The 23,960-nt window shown below is 38.3% G+C and overlaps 1 protein-coding gene and 1 long non-coding RNA gene across 6 annotated transcripts in view; both read left to right on the top strand.

The window, feature by feature from the left end:
• The window catches only part of diaph3 (diaphanous-related formin 3), a 478,885-nt gene that overhangs the window by 440,258 nt on the left and 14,667 nt on the right, over positions 1 to 23,960 (top strand).
• LOC147834855 (uncharacterized) lies at positions 13,288 to 23,622 on the top strand. The gene is made up of 3 exons (XR_015944903.1): positions 13,288 to 13,538; positions 13,585 to 13,711; positions 17,193 to 23,622. It is a non-coding gene; the product is annotated as an uncharacterized LOC147834855 (long non-coding RNA).

The following is a 23,960-nucleotide window of genomic DNA, read 5'->3' on the forward strand; positions in this document are numbered from 1 at the left end:
GGCACTCGAGCAGAACGTTATCAGTGTCAGCCCACCACTAGGACCTCTACATCTGTGACTCATTTTCCCTCTCAGCTCTTTTCAATCTCCCTTCTCGACCGTTCTCCTTCTCCTTTGAGTAAATCTTTGTTTGCTATCTCTAATGCCACTTCACCACTGATAGGATACCAACGGCGATGCGTTTTTTTCCCCTGAAGGAAGGATTTCCAACACAGTTCGTGAATTTGAATTGAGGTGAAGAACAGGTTACACAAATGCCATTTCAATTTAAATGTAAGAAAGTCAAACTGGAATGAATTTAAGTTTATGTTGTTAAGGTTTATAGGCGAGATGGATTGGTGCGTAGGTGCATGGATGGATAGACATTTGGAAAAATGGATAAACTGTAGAGGGATAGGTGAATGCATTGGTAGATGAGACACGTTTTGAGGTGTCTGTTCCTGATAAAGCCAAAAAGGACTTAAATTACACTTTCAGTTTTGATCGTAAAGATAAGAGCAATACATCAATAAAATCTGTTAGCTATCTACTTTTTTGTGTACATTCACAGTTACAACAAAAGTGTATAATTATAATATTATTAAGGAATATAAAAAGTGTCACGTTCTTTCTTTTCGCTCTCTGCCAACTGTTTATAGAAATGCCTCACTAAGATGCACTGAAATGCTACAAAACAAACAGTCATGAGACATAAATCTATAGAAAGCTTGAATTGTCTAATTTTAAATGCAGCGAATGCATGTTGAAAACAAACATTGTTTGATTAAGTAATCAGTATGACACCAACACTGTCTAATTTTTAATGCGATCACACCCACAAGGCTTTATTATTACAATCGTCCACTTGAGACATGGGCTCCATGTAAAATGTGGTCAGAAAAAAAATGAAATTTTTTTTACTAAAAATACATAAGAGGCATCGCTGCATAAAGCTTGGAATGTGTATTTCCAACTCATTTTGAAAACAAATGTAGTCTTTCTAGGTAATCCATAGAATTCTCCCAGCAGTGTGCACATCACACCGGCATTTCCTGTGTCTGTAATGAGATGAATTTGTTTATCTTTTTAAGGTTTATAGGCCAGATGGGCGGATGGTGGATAGATGCATGGATGGATAGACATGGAAAGATGGATAAACTGTCGAGGGATAGGTGAATGGATTGGTAGATGGCACAATGCATGAATGGAAGAATTGATTGATATTGTGGAGAGATAAATGAATAGAAGGATGGATGGGTGGATGGATGGGTTGGTGGGTGGTTGAATAGGTGGGTAGGTAGGTAGGTAGATTACAATATTTGTTGTATTGCCATGGCCACTGTGAAATAACCACTTGGGATTAATTCAAGTTTTTTTATATGGTTCATGAACAATTTTTATTCTAAATTACTATGGTATTTACATGCGTGTAGATACAGAGATGGAAAGACAATCTAGACAGACAAATAGGTAGGTAGGTAGGTGGACGGACAGAAGGACAGACAGATAAATAGACAGATAGGCAGATACCTAGACAGACAGACACAGATAGATAGACAAACAGACAGACAGATGATGGATGTATGGATAAACAGATAGATAGATAGATAGATAGACAGACAGACAGACAGACAGACAGACAGACAGACAGACAGACAGACAGATAGATAGATAGGTGGATGGATGGATGGATGGATGGATGGATGGATGGATGGATGGATGAATGGATTGATTGACTGATAGGTCAATAAATGGATTGAAACTTATATGACTCGATAGAGTTGTGTAGAAAGATCTGCTTTCTAGATCAGCTCTTGATAACCCATATTGGTCGAGTACAGTAAGCCTCTGGCAGCTGTGAGGCCTTCACACAGTTACTGTAGAACTCGTCTGTGTGTTTATTGCACAGGAGCTTGTGAAAGCCTCCATCAAAGCCTGTTCAGTCCACACAAACAACAACCCTCTAGCCGTAGTGGATCTTCTATCTACTCGAGGGCTCGAAACACATCTGTCTTTTTCTGATCCCTCTCTCTTTCTCGTTAAAGAGGATATGTAAATGTGGCTGCGGGTTCAATCAGTATCCCCCCTCACATAGGATTTTAATTTGACATGGCTGGCATTCATCGGAACCCTCTGTAATGACCATACAAACTTAATTACGCTAATAATCATGAGGCCCACTCAGACCTCTATCCCCGTGTGAGTTGCGGTGGTCCGCTCCAGGCTGCATCCCCTCATCTCTTGATGAAGGCACCGAGGCCAATTGACCTCCATGAACAGGCAGATTAATTGCCTCCCCTCTTTCTCACTTCACTCTCCTCCTCTTCTTGCACTTTCTGCCATTTTAGTTGTTTGGAGAAACCCGAGTGTGTTTGCAAAGGTGTGTGCGTTGTACTTTCAGCTCTTGTTCAAATTCTATTGCTGAGATTTTGATGAATGAGAGAGCTTGTTCTGGGTGTGTGTTTGGGTTGGATGGTTGGATTTGCTGAGTAAACAACACGGGCACCGAGTTTGGAACAGAAGCTTGACACCTCAGTGTTATGCGAATTTTAAACCCAGTTCTCACTTCAACACCTCATACTGTAAGCGCTGAGAAAATCGTTCATGCTTATAAAACAGACTGTAACACTTACAGAGTCACACTTTTACCCTCTAGCATGGAAAACACCAGCCTGTAGGACAACATTGTACTCGAATGTTGTACTCCACAAAAGTTGGTAGTAAAGCTTGCCATTTTTCTTCTTTTTTGGAACAAATTTGATATCCAGTTTGCGAACAAATTTGATATTCACTAAAAGACCCCGAAATATTACAGAATACGCTTCTTATCAAAAATATGGGGCTATTCTATTATTTTAATGCTTTTGAAATGCTTAATAACGTTGCTTTTGTTTAGCAAAACAATAAGTTTAGTTATGTTCTGATCTCAGTAGTTTAGACTCTCTTTCACAATTTAAATCCAAACCCAAAACACATCTGTTTAGAACTGCTTATATTCTTTGACCCGACTGCATGTTTAAACTTTGTATTGTATTCTATTGTTTTTTTTTTATGTGTTTTTATTTGAACTGATTGTTCTAGCTGTCCTGTACGGTGACCTTGAGTGTCATGAAAGGCGCCTTTAAATAAAATGCATTATTATTATTATTATTATTATTCATTTGGCATATTTCTGCAATTTTAAAAAGCTGTTTTCTATTTTAATTTAGACTTTAAAGGGGTGGTCCACTACAATATAATTTTTTAAACTTTAGTTAATGTGTAATATGGCTGTGTGAACATAAACAACATCTCTGAATGTAAGACGGTCGAAGTTCATTGCAAAGAGAGACATTGGCTTTCACAGAGCTAGCTTAGTAGCCAGTGAATAAAGTTTGGGGACTACAAAAATACATCTGAGTTAGTGAGATAACAAACACTTCAGGTTACATGCATACAGCCTATACAGCGAAGGGGCATGGACAGAGGCATTGTAATATTGTAGTAGAGAAAGCTAAAATGCTGTCCAAGCGCTGCTTTTCCACAGAGCTTCTTCTATTTCTGTATTTGGGCTACCAAAGGACACAACACGAACAAAGTGCTTACAGTTTAATTTTAATTATGTTCCAGAGAATTATAAAAAAAATATAGCTAGCATTTGATAAAGGATAGCTTCCAGAATCTCTCCCAGTTCAGTGTTGGATTAGGCTAAAAACTCCTTAAAGAAGAAGCAGCTCCAACCAAACTAGACGAAACTGTGGATTGTGAGCCACAACCTGTAAGTATTTATATTTGTTGTAATTGATCTATCACCTGCATAGTGTCTAGCGGTAACGATATATTGTAGCAAGGACATAAACAAGAATGTAAGCAATTGGGAAATGCTGTTTGGCACTGTAAAAAATTTAGCTACAAATTCATATTTATCCATCAAACCACTGTAAACACCTACAATCTTCATCAGCACTGCAGTGTTTTCCAGTTTTTCTACATCTCAAATAACGAATTCGCAACAGACATGTGAACGTTTCATATTATGTACACATGCTTATAACTCAAATATATGCAAAAGACACTTGTCAGATTTTATTTTAGAGAGCAGCCATGAGGTTCAGCTGTATTCTCCTCATTTCAGTGTAATTCAAACTGACATAGCTACACTGACTGACAGTATTTAAAACAGAGGCACAGTGCGTGCTAGTGACTGGACGTGAAGCTTTCTGGTGACTTGAAGCTGATCCGCAAATCACAGCACTCTGACCAATCAGAGCCTCTTGAGGGTGGGCTTTCAGAAGAACTAGTAAAGATAACAGTTGCTTTTATGTTAGCTGAGTAACTGTAAATAATTAAAGGAAGATATGTGAAAATATAACGTGATTTTCTACAAATAAAGCATGAGCACACATTGCTTTGAATCTTATAAACACAACCACAACCAATACACTCAGGACCACCCATTTAAAATGTAGCTTATTACTGTGATGTCAAATCTGAATAAACAGCCTTCAGTGTCACATAATTATTTATAAATTATTTTAATATGCAGATGTGTTGTCTTCTTTGAAACAATCTAAAGGAAGAGAAGGATGAAACAACAGTTGATGGTTTGTATTTTGCATAGAACCATGTATTTTTTTTCTTTCATAATGTAATTCATTTATTCATTCATTTTCCTTCGGCTTAGTCCCTTTATTTTATCAGGGGTTGCCACAGCAGAATGAAACGCCAACTTATCCAGCAAATGTTATATGCAGCAGATGCCCTTCCAGCCACAACCTAGCCCTGGGAAACAACCATACAGGCTAACTCCACACAGAAATGCCAACTGGCCCAGCCGGGATTCGAACTAGCAAACGTTTTGCTGCAAGGCGACAGTGCTAACCAATGAGCCACCGTGTCGCCTTCAATAATTTATTAGTCAACAAAAATTAAACAGTTGCTATATTGTTTTGATTTCAAGCTTATTTCTTTTGTGTAAAGTAGCTATCTTCAGATCATTCAGCTAGTTACATTAGCTACAGTAACCACCCTCCCAATTGGGTTACAATGCAAAACGCAAAATTATCTATCAACAAGTGGTTCATTATATTTTTTTCTTACCAGACTTGCCGTTTCAGTTTTGTTTTATCACAGCAAAATGTTCACTCTCAGTGTGAAAACGCTTTAACACAGCAAAGCACAGTAACATGAAAACAAACTAATACTCAAACAGAAACACTAATAACTACAGTACAGTATTGCTTCCACCAAAAGTTCCTTCACTTTTACATTAATCACTATTGCCATTATCCTGCAAATTCTATTCCTTGTATACGTAGCTTCAGACTGCTCTGAGGCCACAAATGTTTACTTGCTAGCATCGTCTTTTGTACGTGGAACTCTAGGAATGTGTTAGTGGGCTGGTAATTGCAGGTAGAACTCTGCAGGAGGCTGTGCAGCTTGCTGTGATCCTGTGAGGCACGGAAACCCTGTTGCTTTTGAGCAAATTGGGTACAAAGGCATCTTTGGGCCTTTGTTTTACATTAGTCCTCTTGGCTACATGTAGATACTCTACCACTTCCCTCCTTTTTTTTCTGGCCAAATGTGACCTTCCTTTGGAAATGGATTATGGTGTTTTCAAATCCTGTCGATGGATCTGAATAGACATGCACACAAACACATGCTCACGCTAAGAGCTTTTGTCTTCTTAGCCCTGATCATTGGATCTGCTTTCTGTGAAGTCAATAGTCCTTCAGGGCCGCCAGGCGAGTCTCCAAACGACTGTACCTGAACACGCCCAATATACACTGGTACAATTCAATTACTCCTGTTTCCCTGTTCTATGAGGTCAAGGGAAATGTTCACTCTCTCAATTGATTCAAATCAATAATTTCAATCTAATCTGCAGCCTGTCCTTGCCACCAAAAGCCACTGTACTATGTCTTTATAGATTATTTGTCTGTCAGATACAAGCTCCGCCGCATGTCCCGTACATCATTAGCCTTCAGAGGACTTTGGAGTATTTCCGCCGTACGTCCGGGTGGTGTTTTGGAGTGCTTTAAGAACAAAGATCTCTTTAGCTTTTGGTGTTTGTTGTTGTTCGATCTCTTTTTGATCAGGCTTTGTTTCATTGATGAAAAGCCAGTCAGAGGTCAGCAGGATCAGTATAAGGTCACTTGCTGATTTGTGTTCAGGCATTTCTCTGATTAGAAGACAGAGTGCTGGTTTTCATTTAGGTGTTGGAGAATATAATTTCCTCTGGCACAGTTCTCATTCTTGTGCCTTTGCTTAAAATGTCTCTTCAAATGGTAGTGTGTTGATGTCAGTGAAGGTTGATTAATGCATTTCCTATAAGTAAGAATATGCAACAGCTCAATTTGCGGAAAATTTGTAATGTAGCTTATTACTGCTCATTAACATATTAAAGGGCTCATATTTTAACCCTTGTGCAAGATGTAAGATAAGCCTTTACAGTCTCCAGGATGTGGCTGTTAAGTTTCAGCTCAAAACACCCATCAGATCATTTATTATACAATGCAGAAAATGCCCATTTTGGGGTCAGAGCAAAGTGTAGCTGTTGTAAGCTTGTGCCTTTATATGCAAATGAGCTGGTTTTCTCCGCCTACTGTTTCCACATGCTTGTCTGTTTATGCTCTGTCACTTTAAAAAACAGCTGTCAGAAACAGTCCCGGGTGAAGTAGAGATACAGTTTATTAGTCAAATATAGCAAGTATGTTTATTTGATGTATTTGTGGAAGAGTTTATTTAAGCTTTTCTGCAACGATCAGTCACAAACAAGTTCCATTACAAAGTCTGCAGTACTCACACATGACTAACTGTTTTTGCACGACTATAGCAGCAAATCTGACAGGATACAAGTCAATATACATGGCAATATTCATTATGCTACACTCTCAGAATTAAAGGCACGAGAGCTGTCACTGGGGCAGTACCTTTTTAAAAAGTACATATTTGTACCTGAAGAGTCCTTATTGGTATACCTTAAAAGGTACATTTTAGGTGCATTTGTGTACTGATATGTACCTTTACGGTGCAACTAAGGACTCTTTACGTACAAATATGTACCTTTTGAAAAGGTACTACCCCAGTGACAGTTCTCGTACCTTTATTTCTGAGAGTGAACCAGATTTAACATCCACATACCTGAACTCCTGTTATTTGTTTAAAACATCCTTCTATATATTTTCCGACACTTTGCAGCTGTAGTGAATCCAGCGGTTAGGAGTTATGTAATGATTCCATCGTCTTTATTATAAACATTCACTGTTTTAAAAACGTTTTAATATTGTAAACCTCTTTCTTGAGGTGCAGATGATAACAGAGATTTGAAACAGATTGGAATTTTTATCCTAGCTTCTTTGCAAATCCTGTGTTGTGGACATGTTTATACAGTTAGAAGGCATGTTAATACGTGCCTATAAATCAATTTGGTGGCAAGGGAAAACCCCACTCTTATGTTTTGTTGCTATAGTCCTCAAAATCACTGGGATTTAGATTCTATTTTAATGTTAGGAAATAAAAAAAAAAAAAAAAATTCTATCACTTTAATATGTCTGCAAACATACTTCACCTATACACAGTTCTGTTCAAACTGCTTCCAAAAGTTAAATTTGCATCAAAGGTGCCCTTTAAAGTTTTATATTAGATTGTTTTACCTGCACAAATGGTTGTGTATAAGATATCTTAATTTTTAGTCTTACTCGTGGACATTGTCATGTCTGATGTGTGTGTGTGTGTATAGGACAACCCAAGTTAAAATCGTGAATGGCTTTGCAACAGTTACAAATGATTTTTGTTACTCTGTTAGGTTTTCACCTTAAATGAGCTGCTTATGACCTTTCCTCAGTCCTGACACAACAAGATACTCTGTCTCTCTCTGTCTTTGCAAAGGATGCTGTGACGTTCAAAAGAAGAGCACAGGAGGGGCTTATTGGTGCATGTCTTTTTAATTGCTCCGTCTTTGGCCAGGGGGGAGTGTAAAAATACACACACAGTCTCTCACACCCACTAGATGCATGTGTATAAAAAAACATGCACATCTCACCGGACAGTCATGCTTCAGTTAATTTGCTTTGTCTGTTTTTTTTCTTTCCTCGTAACGGATCATCTGTGACCTTCAGCAAGGTCTTGAATTAAGTCTAATTGTGATGAGACGCCTACCACAGTGGTCCAGGAGCTAAATTAACCATTAGTATTGCCCAGAAGACTTCCACCACTGAACTGATGTCTAATATAATGATGCATTGTGCACTGCACCTCTGTTGCGCATGAAAATGTGTGGCATGCAACTTTACCGCTCTCTCGTTACCCTCCCTTGATGTAAGGTCTGTAAGTGTGGGCAAATGCGTTAAAGTGTTTTTCATTTTTTCTCAATGTGTGTGTGCGTGTGTGTGTGTGTGTGTGTGTGTGTGTGCAGTGAAAGTGTGCCACAAACTACTATAAATCGGTCCCTCTGTTTCAAATGTCAGGCTGCTTCATTATTAATCTCAGCATGAGGCGGACAGAAGCACAGCAGTAGGTAGTTTTTTTTGTTGTTTGTTTACGAAGAATGCGCGAATAATGCCTTTGCATATTTTATTAAAGTCTGTTCTTGCAGGCGGTCCTCTTCAAAATGCATCAAACGGAGCATCTTAAGAATCGCCTTTTTTGTCAGAAGCATTGTCGCGATCTAATTAAATAAGGAGAAATGTTTTCTGTTTTCAGCTTAATGCATGGGCAGAACCGTCAAGAGGGTTCTCTCGTTAAAAGGGCGAACACGCTGATTTTCCTTCTCCTGTTTGAGAGGGAATCGGGCGTGTGGCGGCGAGAGAAAGTATGTCAGAATGGCAATGAGAGTTGACCTTTCACAAATGCACAAGGCATCTGCTCTTATCGCCTACGCCAAAAGTCTCATTAGAGATTATGAGCTGAAACAATTCGCCTTCTTTTGCTTCCATAGCCATTTGTTTAAGTTTAATTAAAAACATGTGACCTTCAACCTGCTTTTATACTGTCTGAATCGGCCTTCATTTGTTTCTACTTGGGTTCTGTTGACCGGAGCAGGATTAGACAGGCTGATTTGATTAAATGTAGCACAGCTGTTGACATTAGTGGCGCTATTATTGTTGTATTAGAGATACAAAAGGCAGCACCGCAGTCGGCCCGAATTCATTGCAAAGCATTTAGTGCCCAAGGGTTAACACACTACGGTCAGAGAGGAGAAAAATGAACGTTGCTTTGTGTAAATGTCGCTCTCGGAAATAAATAAAGCCAATTTTTGTTAAACAGACAGCTGAAGTTCTCCTTGTGTGAGTAGAATAGCATTGTTTTTAATGACCAAACAGTATAAGGCTTTATAATTATCAAAGGACAGTGAAATATTAAAAGAAGCATGTTAGAAAGGTGCCAGAAATTACAGTTAAAAAAATATTTTATATACAGTGCATTCCGAAAGTATTCCTAGCGCTTCACTTTATCCACATTTTTGTATACAGCCTTATTCCAAAATGTATAAAATTCATTTATTTTTCTTAAAATTCTACACACAATATCCCATAATGACAATGTAAAAAATATGTTTTTTTTTAATTTTTGCAAATTTATTTAAACTAAAAACCTGAAAAATCACATGTACCCAAGTATAAGCACAATTTCTATCTGTAAGTGGAAGATGTTTGGAACCACCAGAACTTTTCCTAGAGCTTGTCGGCCATCTAAGCTGAGTGATTAGGGGAGAAGGGGCTAAGTTAGGGAGTTGATAAATAACCCAATGGTCACTCTGTCTGAGCTCCAGCCGTCTTCTGTGGAGAAAGCAGAACCTTACAGAAGGACAACCATCTGTGCAGCAAATCACTAATCAGGCCTATATGGTAGAGAGGCCAGACGAACGACACTCCCTGCCAGGAATTTGCCAAAAGGCATCTGAAGGACTCTCAGACCAATAAAAAATACAATTCTCTGGTCTGATGAGACTAAAATTTTATTCTTTGGAGTGAATACCAGGCCTTACGTTTGGAGAAAAGCAGGCACCGCTCTTAACCAGGCTAATACCATTCCTACAGTGAAGCATGGTGGTGGCAGCATCATGCTGTAGGGATGTTTTTCAGCAGCAGGAACTGAAAGACTAGTCAGGATAGAGGAAAAGATGAATGCAGCGACGGTTTATCTTCCAGCTGGACAATGACCTAAAGAACATCGCCAAAATATCAATGGAGTGGCTTCACAACAATTCAGTAAATGTCCTTGAGTGGCCCAGCCAGAGCCCAGACCTAAATCCTTTTGAACATCTCTGGAGAGATCTGAAAATGGTTGTGAACCATCGCTTCCCATCTTACCTGATAGAGCTTGAGAGGTGCTGCAAAGAGGAATGGGCAAAAATTTCCAAAGACAGGTGTGCCAAGTTTGTGGCATCCTATTCAAAAAGACTTGAGGCTGTAATTGCTGCTAAAGGCGCATCAACAAAGTATTGAGCAAAGTCTGTGAATACTTATGTACATGTGATTTTTCAGCTTTTTCATTTTTAATAAATTTGCAAAAATGATAAAAAATATATATAGGGCCTATATATATTTTTTCACATTGTCATTATGGGTATTTTGTGCAGAATTTTGAGGGAATAAATCAGTTTAATCCATTTTGGAATAAGGTTGTAACATAAAAAATGTGGTAAAAGTAAAGCGCTATAAATACTTTACGGATGCATTGTAATTAAAGTATTGTTCAGTATATAAAAACAGTACAGTGGCTGCATAAATTCAAGCTGTCAGATTGTACACATGGGCATGTGCATTAAGTTGAGTTCTTTTTTCCCAGTTGGCATATTGCTTATGCTTCAGTATATTAGATACATGAAACAGAGTTGCTTGCACAAGTGTGCCACTTGTTTTCCAAAAAATATGGTGCAGTACTTGTAGTCATCTTGTTTTTAGATGTAGAAATGTCCTAATAAGTGGTGCTCTGGTCTATTTAGAGAACAGGCAGAGAACGAGAAAGTATGTTTGGTTTGGGAGGAGACTGAGAGAGGAACATACGTTTTGTAGACGCGGACGGTCTGTTTACCAGAATGGCCCTGTCTGCTTGTTAAAGGAAGCTCTAGAGCCTGATGGAGCCGCCTGTAATATGATATGGCATATGAGATTTTATTTTTAGGACAGAGAAGCCTCCATAAGAAAGGTTTATGGGGTTTTGAGTGGGTTGATCTTTTTAAATATTCAACTTCAATGAAATATGGAGCATGACTTGAGGCTGTTTTGAATTCATAAGTACGTTTCACAAGGCTGGATGTGCATATTGAGAGCTGTCGAAGGCAGTCGAGAGAGAAGCCCAGCAGCTCCTGGAGAAGCACCCAGCCCGACTCAAAGCCTGGGGTGGAGCGGAGCAGACTTCGATAACACATTCAAAACAATACTTCTGTTTGATCTGATCATGCAACCTGCAGCAATGAATCTGGTTATTGATTTCTAAAACGCAATTAAGACCAGAATGATCCTCAGCTGAAAAATCTGTGTGACGTTAATAAGCAACTTCCCAAGACTAGTCTATAGGCTGTAATGAGAAGGGAAGTTAATAGCAAACATCAGCTATCAATGAAGTGTTGGTCATTGCCAGCGGTCATTAGCCAGCATTAGCTATTATCCGCGTGCGGAGGTGGTAATACATTACTGCAGAATCCGATCAATTACAGCCATCTCTCCCATAAGTCCCATCCTGGTTAACTGACAGTTCACTGTCTGCACCCCTCCGCTCAATCCCCCTATCTTCTTTCTTGCTCGCTCCGTCTGCAGCTCATCAGTCAGTCTACTCATTAACCTAAAGGACTTTGATGGGAGAAAAAGAGAGAGAGATCGTGAAAATGATGGAGAGAAGCAGTGTCTTGGGAAAGAGAGTGTGCAGACTGGACTAGGCCTGAAATCAATAGCACTTCATGACGATGGACAGGAAAAAGATGAAAGATTTGATAAAGGAAGAGGATATAGGAAGGAAAAATTGTGGAAACCAAAATTAATACATTAATTTAATGAGTCATTTATTTAGTAAAAACTAAAACCTTATTTTTTTATTGCAGTTTGTAAGTTCTATATTAATAATTTTTTAGTTTAAGTGAATTTTAAAAGCAGTTGTTTTATATGCAGTATGCCTGTGTGTTTTGTATAAAATTGTTTTGTTGTAAATAGAAAGTACAAAGTGAAGTATTTTTTTTTTACTTATATCGGGAGAAACACGTATAGCAACCGCAATGAATTGTCTATCAGCAATCACACTAATCATCCAATCAGAATCAAAAGAATTTCTCTAAATAACCAAGCTCATCCTACCTCTGTCATCTCATCAAGTTTGCATCCCTCCTCCACCCCTTCTCCACACCTTTAACCAGACCAATACAAAGCATGGTGAGGGGGAGCTTTCTGGGATTGGGCAAGAAGCTGAGCTCGTATTCCTCTCTGTCTCTCTTGATGGAGAGAATGCCCCGGACTCAAGCCGCCTTTCCACTGCACACAACATTTAGACACGACTGTCTGAATATTCCCCCTTGTGGCAGTCGCACAGAGTTTTCAGCTTTGTTGTGCACCATAGGAGAAAAACTGATTATCGCGGTGTCAGAAATAAAGGAGTGCAAAAGCAAGAGCAATTTCTGTGCATTCATTATGGTTAAATGAATGAATGAATGAATACTAGAAACTCATAGACCACAAAAAAATTTGTGGTGAATTTGGAGACAGCATTAAAAAAAAAAAGATTTATTACTCATTTATAAATGGAAATAAGGAGTTCAGATGCAAAATCCGCTAAACGCCACTTCCACCAAAAATGAACTAATGACATTGAGTGAATGCTTTAGGCATGTAGTACATATTCAACAAATATTTTTTGCTTTAAATCATCCAAATCCCAGTGTCAGCACATTCGGAAATAACCCCACTTGCATTTGACAGCAAAAGCCGCTATATCCCGAGATCCAATCAGAGGGCATGAATCGAATCATATGATTTTAATGTAACCGTACACGGTTACACCAGCTTATTTGAGAAGACTGTTTTATTCTGCTTCTAATTTAGATTTTAAAAGATGGAGTCTGATTAATTGGATGAGTCTGTCCAACTGTTAGTGAATGGAAAATGAAAAAGTCCCTTACCTCAAAACTCTGTGCATTATAAGAAAAAGAAAAACACACACTACAGTTGGAAGTGTAGCAGTGCAGGAATTTTTTTTTTTTTTTTTTTTTGAGCTTTGACGCTACTTTGAATGAGTACCCAAGTATAGAATCCTGATAGAAAATGCTCGTTTACGAAAATGTTGTCTGATGGTTTTGTAACTAAACTCTTTGAATGTTTTTTTTTTTCTTTTTTTTTTATATAGACCATTCTGATTAAAAAATAATGAAAAAACTACTATTTCTCATCTCACATCCACGGACCTGCTTGGATAACACTAAAACACAACATCCGGCCGGTCGCATATGGTCTAGTCGCAGAAGTTGAAATAATTTAACTGATCCGCAGCTCCAATCTGATTACAATTTTTTACATACAAAGATGATCGGAACTCCATGCTGCTCCCAGAGTGCTCTCCGTTGGAAATGAACGACTTGAGGTCTGTTGCTTGTCGTGTGCAGTGGAAAGGCGGCTTCAGACATCATTCCGGCCTCAGAGCCCTCTCTGGACAGCACGCCAAATACTTATTTTGATCTGTTTTCTATGTGTGGGTGTGAATTCGTAAAGACTTTTTATCTAGCTTTTGCTTTTTGTTATTTTTTCAATTCAATTCAGCTTTATTTGTATAGCGCTTTTACAATGTAGATTGTGTCAAAGCAGCTTCACATAAATGGTCATAGTAACTGGAACAGTGTGGTTCAGGTTTTAGTGTTTAAGTTCAGTTCAGTTCAGTTTAGCTCTGTTCAGTGTGATTTAATCATTACTGAGAGTTCAAACACTGAAGAGCAAATTCATCGATGCGTAGCTCTACCAATCCTGAACCATGCGAGGCAGTGGCGACAGCGGAGAGGGAAAAAAAAACTTCACCTGATGGGAGTGAAGAAAAAAAACCTTGAGAGAACCAGACTCAGTTAGGCACGACCATTTTAATTTCTCCGCTGGCCAAAAGTCTTGTGCAGAACTTCATTCGCCGTGGTTTATGCTGGAAGATGGCCTCAATGAAGACTCGTCTGTCCCTGGAGCGTCGCTGGAATCAGACTCATGTTCTCCACTCCCCACGACCATCAGCGCAGCAGCAGCTCAGGATATGGCCTGGTCCCGGATATGGAATCCTTGGGATCATCACGTCGCTGGTCTTGGATCCAATCAGTGACTCCGCCTAATCTGAGGACCTCGGGATGAGTATCCCCAGGTGAAAATAGAGAATAAAGAGAATAATTAGCGTAGCTGCTGTTCATGGTGTATATAAGCAAGATGTAGAAGCCAGTGTGGAACCTGCTAGGTGATGCACTGAGTGTATGCTTTACTAAACAGATAGGTCTTTAATCTAGTTTTGAACTGGGAGAGTGTGTCTGAGCCTCGGACATTACCAGGAAGGCTATTCCAGAGTGTAGGAGCCATGAAAGAGAAGGCTCGACCTCCTTTACTTGATTTTGCTATTCTAGGTACTACCAGAAGCCCTGAATTTTGAGATCTTAAGGAGCGAGTTGGTTCGTAGCGAGACAGAAGGTTGGTTAGATAAACAGGAGCTAGATTATTTAGAGCTTTATAGGTGAGAAGTAATATTTTAAATTCAATACGAAATTTAACAGGCAGCCAGTGTAAGGAGGATAAAATTGGGGTTATATGATCATATTTTCTAGACCTGGTCAGAACTCTGGCTGCTGCATTTTGTACTAATTGAAGTTTGTTAATAGAGGATGCTGGGCAGCCAGCAAATAGAGCATTACAGTAATCCAGTCTCGAAGTCATAAAAGCATGGACTAGCTTTTCTGCATCTGAGATGGATAGCATATTTCGTAATTTAGCGATATTTCTCAGATGAAAGAAGGCAGTTTTTGTGACATGGGATATATGGTTTTTAAAAGTTAGATTGCTGTCTAATATGACACCCAGATCTTTTATAGTAGAGCTAAAGCTAACTTTGTATCCCTCTAATTGTAAATTGAGTTGCGAGATCTGCTGTGTGCAAGATTTAGGCCCAATAAGTAATAATTCTGTTTTGTCTGAGTTTAAGAGAAGAAAATTGTTGGTCATCCAGTCTTTGATGTCTTTGATACACTCAGTTAGTTTAGAAAGTTCAGACGTCTCGTCAGGTTTAGTGGAAATATATAATTGAGTATCATCTGCATAGCAGTGAAAGCTGATCCCATGTCTTCTAATAATGTCTCCCATAGGTAGCATGTAAATTGTAAACAGTAAAGGGCCTAAAACTGATCCTTGAGGCACCCCATACTTTACTGGGCAGATTTGTGAAGGCTGTCCATTAAGATTTACAAACTGGTAGCGGTCAGTTAAGTATGACTTAAACCATTGTAGAGCCTGTCCCTGGACACCTGTAGACTTTAAACGATTTATGAGGATATTGTGGTCAATGGTATCAAATGCCGCACTAAGATCGAGTAAAACTAATAGCGAGACGCACCCTCGGTCAGCAGCTAAGAGTAAATCGTTGGTTATTTTCACTAAGGCGGTTTCTGTACTGTGGTGAGCCCTGAAACCTGACTGAAACACTTCAAAAATATTGTTCGTCTGCAGATAAGAGCATAATTGAGTGGAAACAACTTTTTCTAGTATTTTAGACATAAATGGAAGATTTGAAATAGGCCTATAGTTAGCTAAGTTGTTGGTGTCTAGTTGCGGTTTCTTAATAATAGGCTTAATAACAGCTAGCTTGTAAGAGTTTGGAACATGGCCTATAGATAAAGAAGAGTTGATAATGTTAAGAAGAGGTTCTCCTATAGCAGGTAGCAGCTCTTTCAGTAATTTTGTTGGAATTGAGTCCAGCATACACGTAGCTGGTTTAGAGCTATTTATAATTTTTACTAACTCTTCATGTTCTATGATTTTGAAGCAGTGTAGGTTATTATTATGATTTAATGAAATATTTACAGGATTTGGAGTATAAGCCGGTGCAGAAAGTTTGGCATCTCCTATTTTCTGTCTAAAGCCTTCTATTTTATTACTGAAAAAATTCATGAAGTCATCACTACTAATTTGCGGTGGAGTAGTTTGTTCCAAGGATGACCGATTATTTGCTAATTTAGAGATGGTGTTAAATAAAAATCTAGGATTGTTATGATTATTTTCTATCAGTTTGCGCAGGTGCTCGGTCCTGGCAGATTTTAGAGCCCTCCTATAGCTGGACATACTGTCTTTGTACGCAATTCTAAAGACCTCTAAATTAGTTTTTTTCCATTTACGTTCCAGGGCGCGGGTTGCTGTTTTGAGCGCACGAGTATGACTATTATACCATGGTATAGTTTTAATCTCTCTAGCCTTTTTTAATTTGATGGGTGCCACAGTATTTAGTGTGCTAGTAAAGATGGCATCCATACTGCTGGTTACTACATCAAGATCATTTGAGTTTGCGGGTGCATTACGAAATAGAGAGAGATCAGGTAAGTTATTTATAAATTCATCTTTAGTTGACGGAACAATAGTTCTACTAGGGCGGAGTATTGGAGCGGGTTTGCTGATTTCAGGTAAACATAGCTTATATAGTAAGAGGTAGTGATCTGTAATATCATCACTTTGTGGTATAATGTCTACGTCAATAACCTCGATTCCATAAGACAGAATTAGATCTAATGTATGCTTTAAGCGATGGGTTGGACCCACAACGTTTTGCTTTATCCCAAGTGAGTGTATTAAATCCATAAACGCGAGCCCTAATGTATCATTAGCGTCATCTATGTGGATGTTAAAGTCACCTACAATTAGCATTTTATCAGTTTTGACTAGTAAGTCAGAAATAAAATCAGAAAATTCTTTTAGAAATTTGACATAGGGTCCTGGGGGTCTATATATGGTGATTAAAGCGAGAGATAACATAGGTTTTTGTATAGTATCTGGAAGCTGAACATTAAGCGATAATACTTCAAATGAGCTAAACATAAGTCCGTTTCTCTGTTTAATATTAAGGAAATCACTAAAGATTGATGCAACTCCACCACCACGACCAGTTTGACGAGCCTCATGTTTATATAAGAATCCTGGAGGAGTTGCTTCATTTAAGCTAATATAGTCATTTTGTTTCAGCCAGGTTTCAGTGAGACAGAGTGCATTAAGATTGTTTTCTGTTATTATTTCATTAATGATAAGTTTCATTTTCATTAATTTCATTAATTTCATTAATGATTTTGTTACTTGACCTAATTAACCCTGATAATGTATACTAAAATAAAAGAATATATCATGCCAAAATATTGACTAGGCTGAAAGCATATATTCTTTTGAAGAGAAAACTATGAGTGAAAAAGCTTTAAGGAAAGGTGGTTTGAGAATAGTAGGAAAAATGGAGCTAGAAAACCACAGACAGCGATATAAATGAGAGAGGGCTGGATTGAATAATTACCCATCCCTACAGCACCCTGCAGACAGATGTCCTGTAGTAGAAAATATTCAGGAAACTCATCAGGTTTGGCATTCAGATGAAGGTTTCTTCTCTCTAATTACTTTAAACCCCTGCCCAACTTCCTGTTCTGAGAAGCTTCACAGAGACTGCCAGTGTGGCGACTGCTTTCGTTTGAATATTTGCTAATTGTGCAGCTCTCCAGCAGTTCACATGAGCAGATTCGCAGTGAGAGATATACGTTACCTCCAATTAGAGGTATATTGGTGCCCAAATGCGTATGCATCTACACTGTTCGTTTGTGTTTGTGAAGAAAACCTAGTCGACCTGATCTCAGCGAACTGTCTGTGTCACTTAATGACTGTCATGGGACACTCTGCTGTGTCTCATATCTGTCACTAGATCTGTCTTACTGTCTAACCCTGTCCCAAAGCTGATGCTTGATAGTTTGCAGGGCTCAACATTAAGCCTTGTCATTCACTTAACCAAGGACAAGTAAATCGGTCATTACTTTCTTTAACTGGAAAATGACATTTGTTGCATAAATTTAATTGCTTCTGAAACGATATTCTCTACAATTTTCTATATGAATACTTAAATCAACATATTTGAGGTGTATTTATCTTCTTGAAAACGAATGAAAATAATGAGATTTTGAGGGTTTCATTTTAATGATTCATTAATATGTGTGATTAACTCAAGAAGCATGATTTAAGTGTTTCATCGTATAGAATCATTGACTCACCTGATTCATTTAAAAACAGAGATTCACTGTTTAGAAAAAAGATTATTTAACAATATAGAACAAAAATAGACAGTTAAAATACACTCACTGGCCACTTTATTAGGTACTAGTACCGGGTTGGACCCTTTTTGCCTTCAAAATTGCCTTAATCCTTCGTGGCATAGATTCAACAAGGTACTGGAAATATTCCTCACAAATTTTTTGATCCATATTGACATGATAGCATCAAGCAGCTGCTTCAGATTTGTCTGCTGCATATTCATGATGCCAAGCTCTCGTTGCACCACATCCCAAAGGTGCTCTATTGCATTGAGATCTGGTCTGGTCATTCTCCTCTGACCTCTGTCATCAACATTTGGCATTTGTGGCCACAGAACTGCCAAGTACTGGATATTTTCTCTTTTTCAGACTATTCTCTGTAAACCCCAGAGATGGTTGTGCGTGAAAATTCCAGTAGATCAGGAGTTTCTGAAATACTCAGACCAGCTCGTCTGCCACCAACAACCACACTACGTTCAAAGTCACTTTAATAACCTTTCTTCCCCATTCTGATGCTCTGTTTGAACTGTAGCAGATCTTCTTGACCCTGTCTACTTGCCTAAATGCGTCAAGTTGCTGCTATGTGATCGACTGATTAAACATTTGCGTCCACGTGCAGTTGGACCAAATAATGCAGCCATTGAGTGTATATGTCACTTAATAATAGGTACTCATTTATAAGAAAAATTGTATCCCTGTCAATTTTGCAAATGTGTCAATAATCTTTAAATAGCCCCATCAAAAAATACTCTTGTCCCCGACTAACATTAATGTCGGGCCCTGGTTTAAGCCACTGGCGCCAGTTTGACTGGGTGGACCAGTGCATTCTAGGTTTAGCTTTTCTTTCTGAAAATGAATCTAAATAAATCAGTGTAAATTGAGGCTGATAGGGAATCTTACCAGTAAACAGTAATTTAGCTGACAATAATATTACAAACAGCTACCTATACTCTTATTATTGGGACCTTAACTCTAGAGCAGCCTGGGAATAGTCATAGGTGTTGAGTTGCTGTTTGAGTTTAATTTTTTGGTTACTAGTCTATATCAGTAATTACTGTGCACAACATTCAAGACCTTGAGCTGAGGTTTTACTCCAAAATGTTTATTTTTCTACAGAATGCACATAATATTTTGTAGAATGTTAATAACTGTAACAGTTCTGCCCGCTATTGGCTTTCAATCAAAGCTATTGGCTTTGTATGTACAGGGGGATTTTGCTAATTATTTTATTAGAAATGTGTCCATACTTTATGGTTTAAATGATCATTATCTGACATACTGAACATTTAGACCTATTTAACGATCACTTTGCTTGGGCTTCCTTAGGTGACCTGAAGTAGTTGAACACTAATGCATGTACATACTATATGTGTGTGTAGTGTTTACCTCTTTTAACTGCTAATGTTGTTCAGAATGGCATACTGATTATTTTGTCAACATCAAAGATCTCTCTAGAGTCGCTCTGATGCTGAGATACAGATGTTTCATCTCAAAATTATGAAACCACACAACATGCATCTCTCTCTCTCTCTCTCTCTCTCTCTCTCTCTCTCTCTCTCTCTCTCTCTCTCTCTCTCTCTTTCTCTCTCTCTCCCCTCTTATCCCCTAAACAAATATCATTTGGTGACATTCTCTTCTCTCCCCGGGTTCAAGTAAGCATTAAGCCGTTTTCATTTGTAATTAATTTTTGTGAGGCGCTGAATGCTGTGGGATTACAACTCCCCACTGCTGCTCTTTGTTAAAGAGTCTGATTATTCAGTACAACCACCACACAGAGAGAGTGAGAGACCGTTTATACAGGTACACACAACAGAGCTGGAGTACAGATTGGACCAAGACCAAGACTAGACCCCAAATTTAGACCCCAAGCCCCAGATCTGTCAGTTCAAGAACCAAGGAGGAAAATATTGAATTAATGAGCAATGCATTTTAAAGACAAAGATTAATTGCCTTTTCCCTAAATTTTTTTTCATCAAGAAAGCCAAGAAGAAAGGTTTAGACAGTCATGTCAGCATTTACACACCCTTATGTCTTTTTAAACTAGTGTGACTTTGTTTCTTCTATGGAACAGAACGCACTATATTTTATGTAATGTCTTCTGTCTTTGCTCATACGTTACTTTTTTTAAAGGGCACCTATGATGAAAATAAACTTTTGTAAGCTGTTTAGACAAAACTGTGTGTATGTATAGTGTGTCCACAGTCATATTGGAGAGATACAAACACCATAATATCTCTTTTTTTTAAATTTCCTGATGTTAAAATAGGATCCAAATGCCTCCCATTTTGTGGCCCACCGCGATCTGACGTAGGAGTGTGGTTTGCCTGCTACCGTATTGATTAACAGCCACGTATTAACATGTCTCTGTAGTCAGGAGTACAATCATATCAACAAGACAGGACGTGCGCAAAGCAACTGGGATTAAAAAACTCAAATTAAAATTTGGGATTAAAAATCAAGAATGAGTTTTACAAGTTTAAATCATTTTTAAAACGGTGCGTGTTTGTAATAAATACAGTAAAATTGTGGTAATTCATCACCACAGCAGCATAGTGCTAGCACAATTAAAAAAGAAGACTTAAATCAGGTTTATTTTTGTACATTAACAAAGTATGCCCATATAGCAGTGTATATTAACGTATATTCTGTTACATTTGTCATACAAAAACAGTGCAAAACTAAATATGTGTTTGTTTGCACGCAAAATTTATAATGACATTGTGTGTGACTCATCGTTGCAGAAAGGCTTGAATTAACTTAACAACAAATACATCACGTAACAGTCGGGAAAGTTCTTACTGTAGTAAGAGAGATCTGATTCATTCTTGTCTTGTCTAAACTTTGCTGTTTAATTACATGAAGGCTACACGAACTGACAAGCATGTGGGAATGGTGGGCGGGGAGAACCAGCTCATTTGTAGCTGATCCTACTTTGTGGAATGCTTTGCCCCTCTGTATTTGGTCTATTACATCTCTGTCTGTTTTTAAATCTAAGTTGAAAACTTACCTTTTTGGCATTTTATCAGTGAAAATTGTTTGTTTTTAGCTATAATAACTTTTAGTGAGATTTGTTTGTTTTTAGCTATATTAAATGTTAGTGAAAATTGTTTGTTTTAGCTATAATTTTATACTTGTTCTTTGTAATTTATTGTTCAGCACATTGTCCAACCTTTGGTTGTGTTTAATAGTGCTATATAAATAAAATTAACATTGACATTGACATTTGCATTATAGGCACAGGCGACAAAAACAGCTACAACATTTAAGCAGCTCAAATTCCCCAGATTTAAAAAGCTATAATAAATAGTCTGAGTGATAGGTTTTTTGAGCTAAAACTTTACAGACACATTTTGGAGACACGAAAAACTTAAATTTAATCTTGAAAAAGTGGGTAAAATAGGTGCGTTTTAAAGGGTGTTAAATGTTGTTATTAGTTCCTTCATTGAATGTGAATGGATTCCATAATTTTCAAACTGCAACAGGGACATAATGCTAATATTGAGGCCCACTTCCAATTTTACCCCTTAGCCCTTCCCCTTACCCCTACCCCTCGTTTTGCGCATTCATGCCAGGGGGGAGGGGTGTCCCAATTCTCTTGAAGGCGTAAGGCTAAGGGGAAGGGGTAAATACTACTAAGGGGTAATTTTACTACAAACGAACACGTTTTAATATAATCATAACAGCGTTCTTGTTTAACCGTCATGCTTTAAAAATAACCGCTAAAATAAAATTTTGTGATCTATAATCCATAATCATAACCCCTGTATAGCATTTCCACAACATTCTGACACTCAATGTCCCTTGAATACCCTGTCAGTAATGTCTAGTGGCTGGGAATGGCCTTTTTACAGTGTCTGCTATATTGTTAATGTTGTTTTTTGGTGTGTTTACATAGACGAATATGGCCACTGTGTTAAACACACAGTATTACAATCTTATTGCTTATAGATCATTATGATAACATAAGATATGCCTTCAGTGATTTCCTGAAGAAAAATTCCAAAAAAAAAGCACAACTTTAATTACTGCAGCAGTCGTGATCGTCTGATCTCATATTAAGCAACAGATCGTGATGACATATGATGACGTGTGTAGGTGCTGTAGTGCTGTCCTAATTCTTAGGGGTAAATTTTGAAGCCCTTTCCCTTAACCCTCGGTTGTAAGGGCTAAGGGAAAGGGGCAGGGGTACAAAAATAGAATTGGGATTGAGCCTAAATTGAATGTTGACTTGTGTGTTATGTTTCGTAAAGAAGATTTCTGTACAAATCAAAATCAGACATAGTCTTGAAATTAAATTAAATAAAAATAAAAACATTTGTAATGTGCTTAAATGTGAAAGGACACAATGGAAATAAAATGGGAAGTCGCAGCTTTGTCTCTGCTGTGATTGTTAAAATGCTATGCAGAATAGCCTACAGTATGTCCCGTAATGTTCAAGAATTAAGTCAGTAAATGAAGAGCAGGTGGTCTTTAATGGCCTTTGAACACATTCAACTACAAACACATTAAACCCAAAGCACATTTGTGTAGTCTCAGTACCACATGACGCAAATGCACATGCAAATTCACAGACACAAGTGCATGAAATACAATGGGATGCACATGCAATAGACGGTGTCTGTTCTGAAAAAAGAAAGCAGCCCTGAATTATGCCGTTTAAACGTGAATCATTACTCATTCTCTTTCTGATTTTCACTGTTCACACTCTTTGATCCCAGAACAACACATGGAGCAGCTTTGATATGCATGACTCTTGCTTGGGTTCAGAGGTTACGCTACTGCTTCAGCCTGCCAATTAGAGTATTACCGCCTCTCTGGAACCTCATCTCCTCCTCCTTTTTATCTCCTTAATATTAATTGCCTTCCCTGTGTCATAAATGTCAGCTGAAGAGCACAGAAACCCATAAAAACATGCTTTACCTGTGGCTCCAGTGGGCGGCTGTTGGGTGACGGTGGATGAGGCATGTCTCTGCTGATATGCTTAATTACTGCTTAACTCGTGTAGGCATAGGGGATAATGTGCAGGTCATCGCTCTCCGAGTCCTTCAGTCAGACAAAGAGGGACATTATAGCATCACAGGCTCTGAATTACAGCCCACTTTATCAGTCAGGACTCCCCTCTCGCACTGGTCTCATCAGTTGAGAGCCGCCACATCAAATACGCACACACAAAGTCTCTCACAGGCTGACATTGTTTGCCATTTGCGCACAACCAAACCCATATTCTGTCGCCCAGGGTTCCCTGTTATTCATGCGGCAGCCCATAATCACGTCCCTTTGCACCGTAAGGCATCAATTAAGGCATTATTTATTACCAGTGGTTCTGGTCTAATTCGGCCGTTCAGAATTAGCTCTGATTTCCCTTGACCTTGCCCGCATGTGCCATCTCTTTTTCTGCCTAAATGTAGATAAACGAGTGTGTTCAGTGCCCAAACCAGGAGAGGGCCAGTAGGACAGACTGATCATTAAGCTGAATTTAGTCATTAAACGGTAGTGTTACATCAGTTCACTTTGGTTTACATTGCTGCAATAATTCACAGCAGGCGAACTTAATTTCCCATGCGTTGTACATGGAAAAAAAATAAATCCACTGTATTTTAGAAGGGATATTAGACTTTGCTTTGGCTGTGAAGTAATCATTTAACAGACTCTCAACATATCTGTAAAACAGTGTGTACTTTGTACATGAATAATTTCTGGAACAAAACCAGGAAATAAAAGTTACCGTGACCGA

Source organism: Danio rerio, chromosome 11 (assembly GCF_052040795.2).
Source record: "Danio rerio strain M-AB ecotype USA chromosome 11, GRCz13ab, whole genome shotgun sequence".
Classification (NCBI taxonomy): Eukaryota; Metazoa; Chordata; class Actinopteri; order Cypriniformes; family Danionidae; genus Danio; species Danio rerio.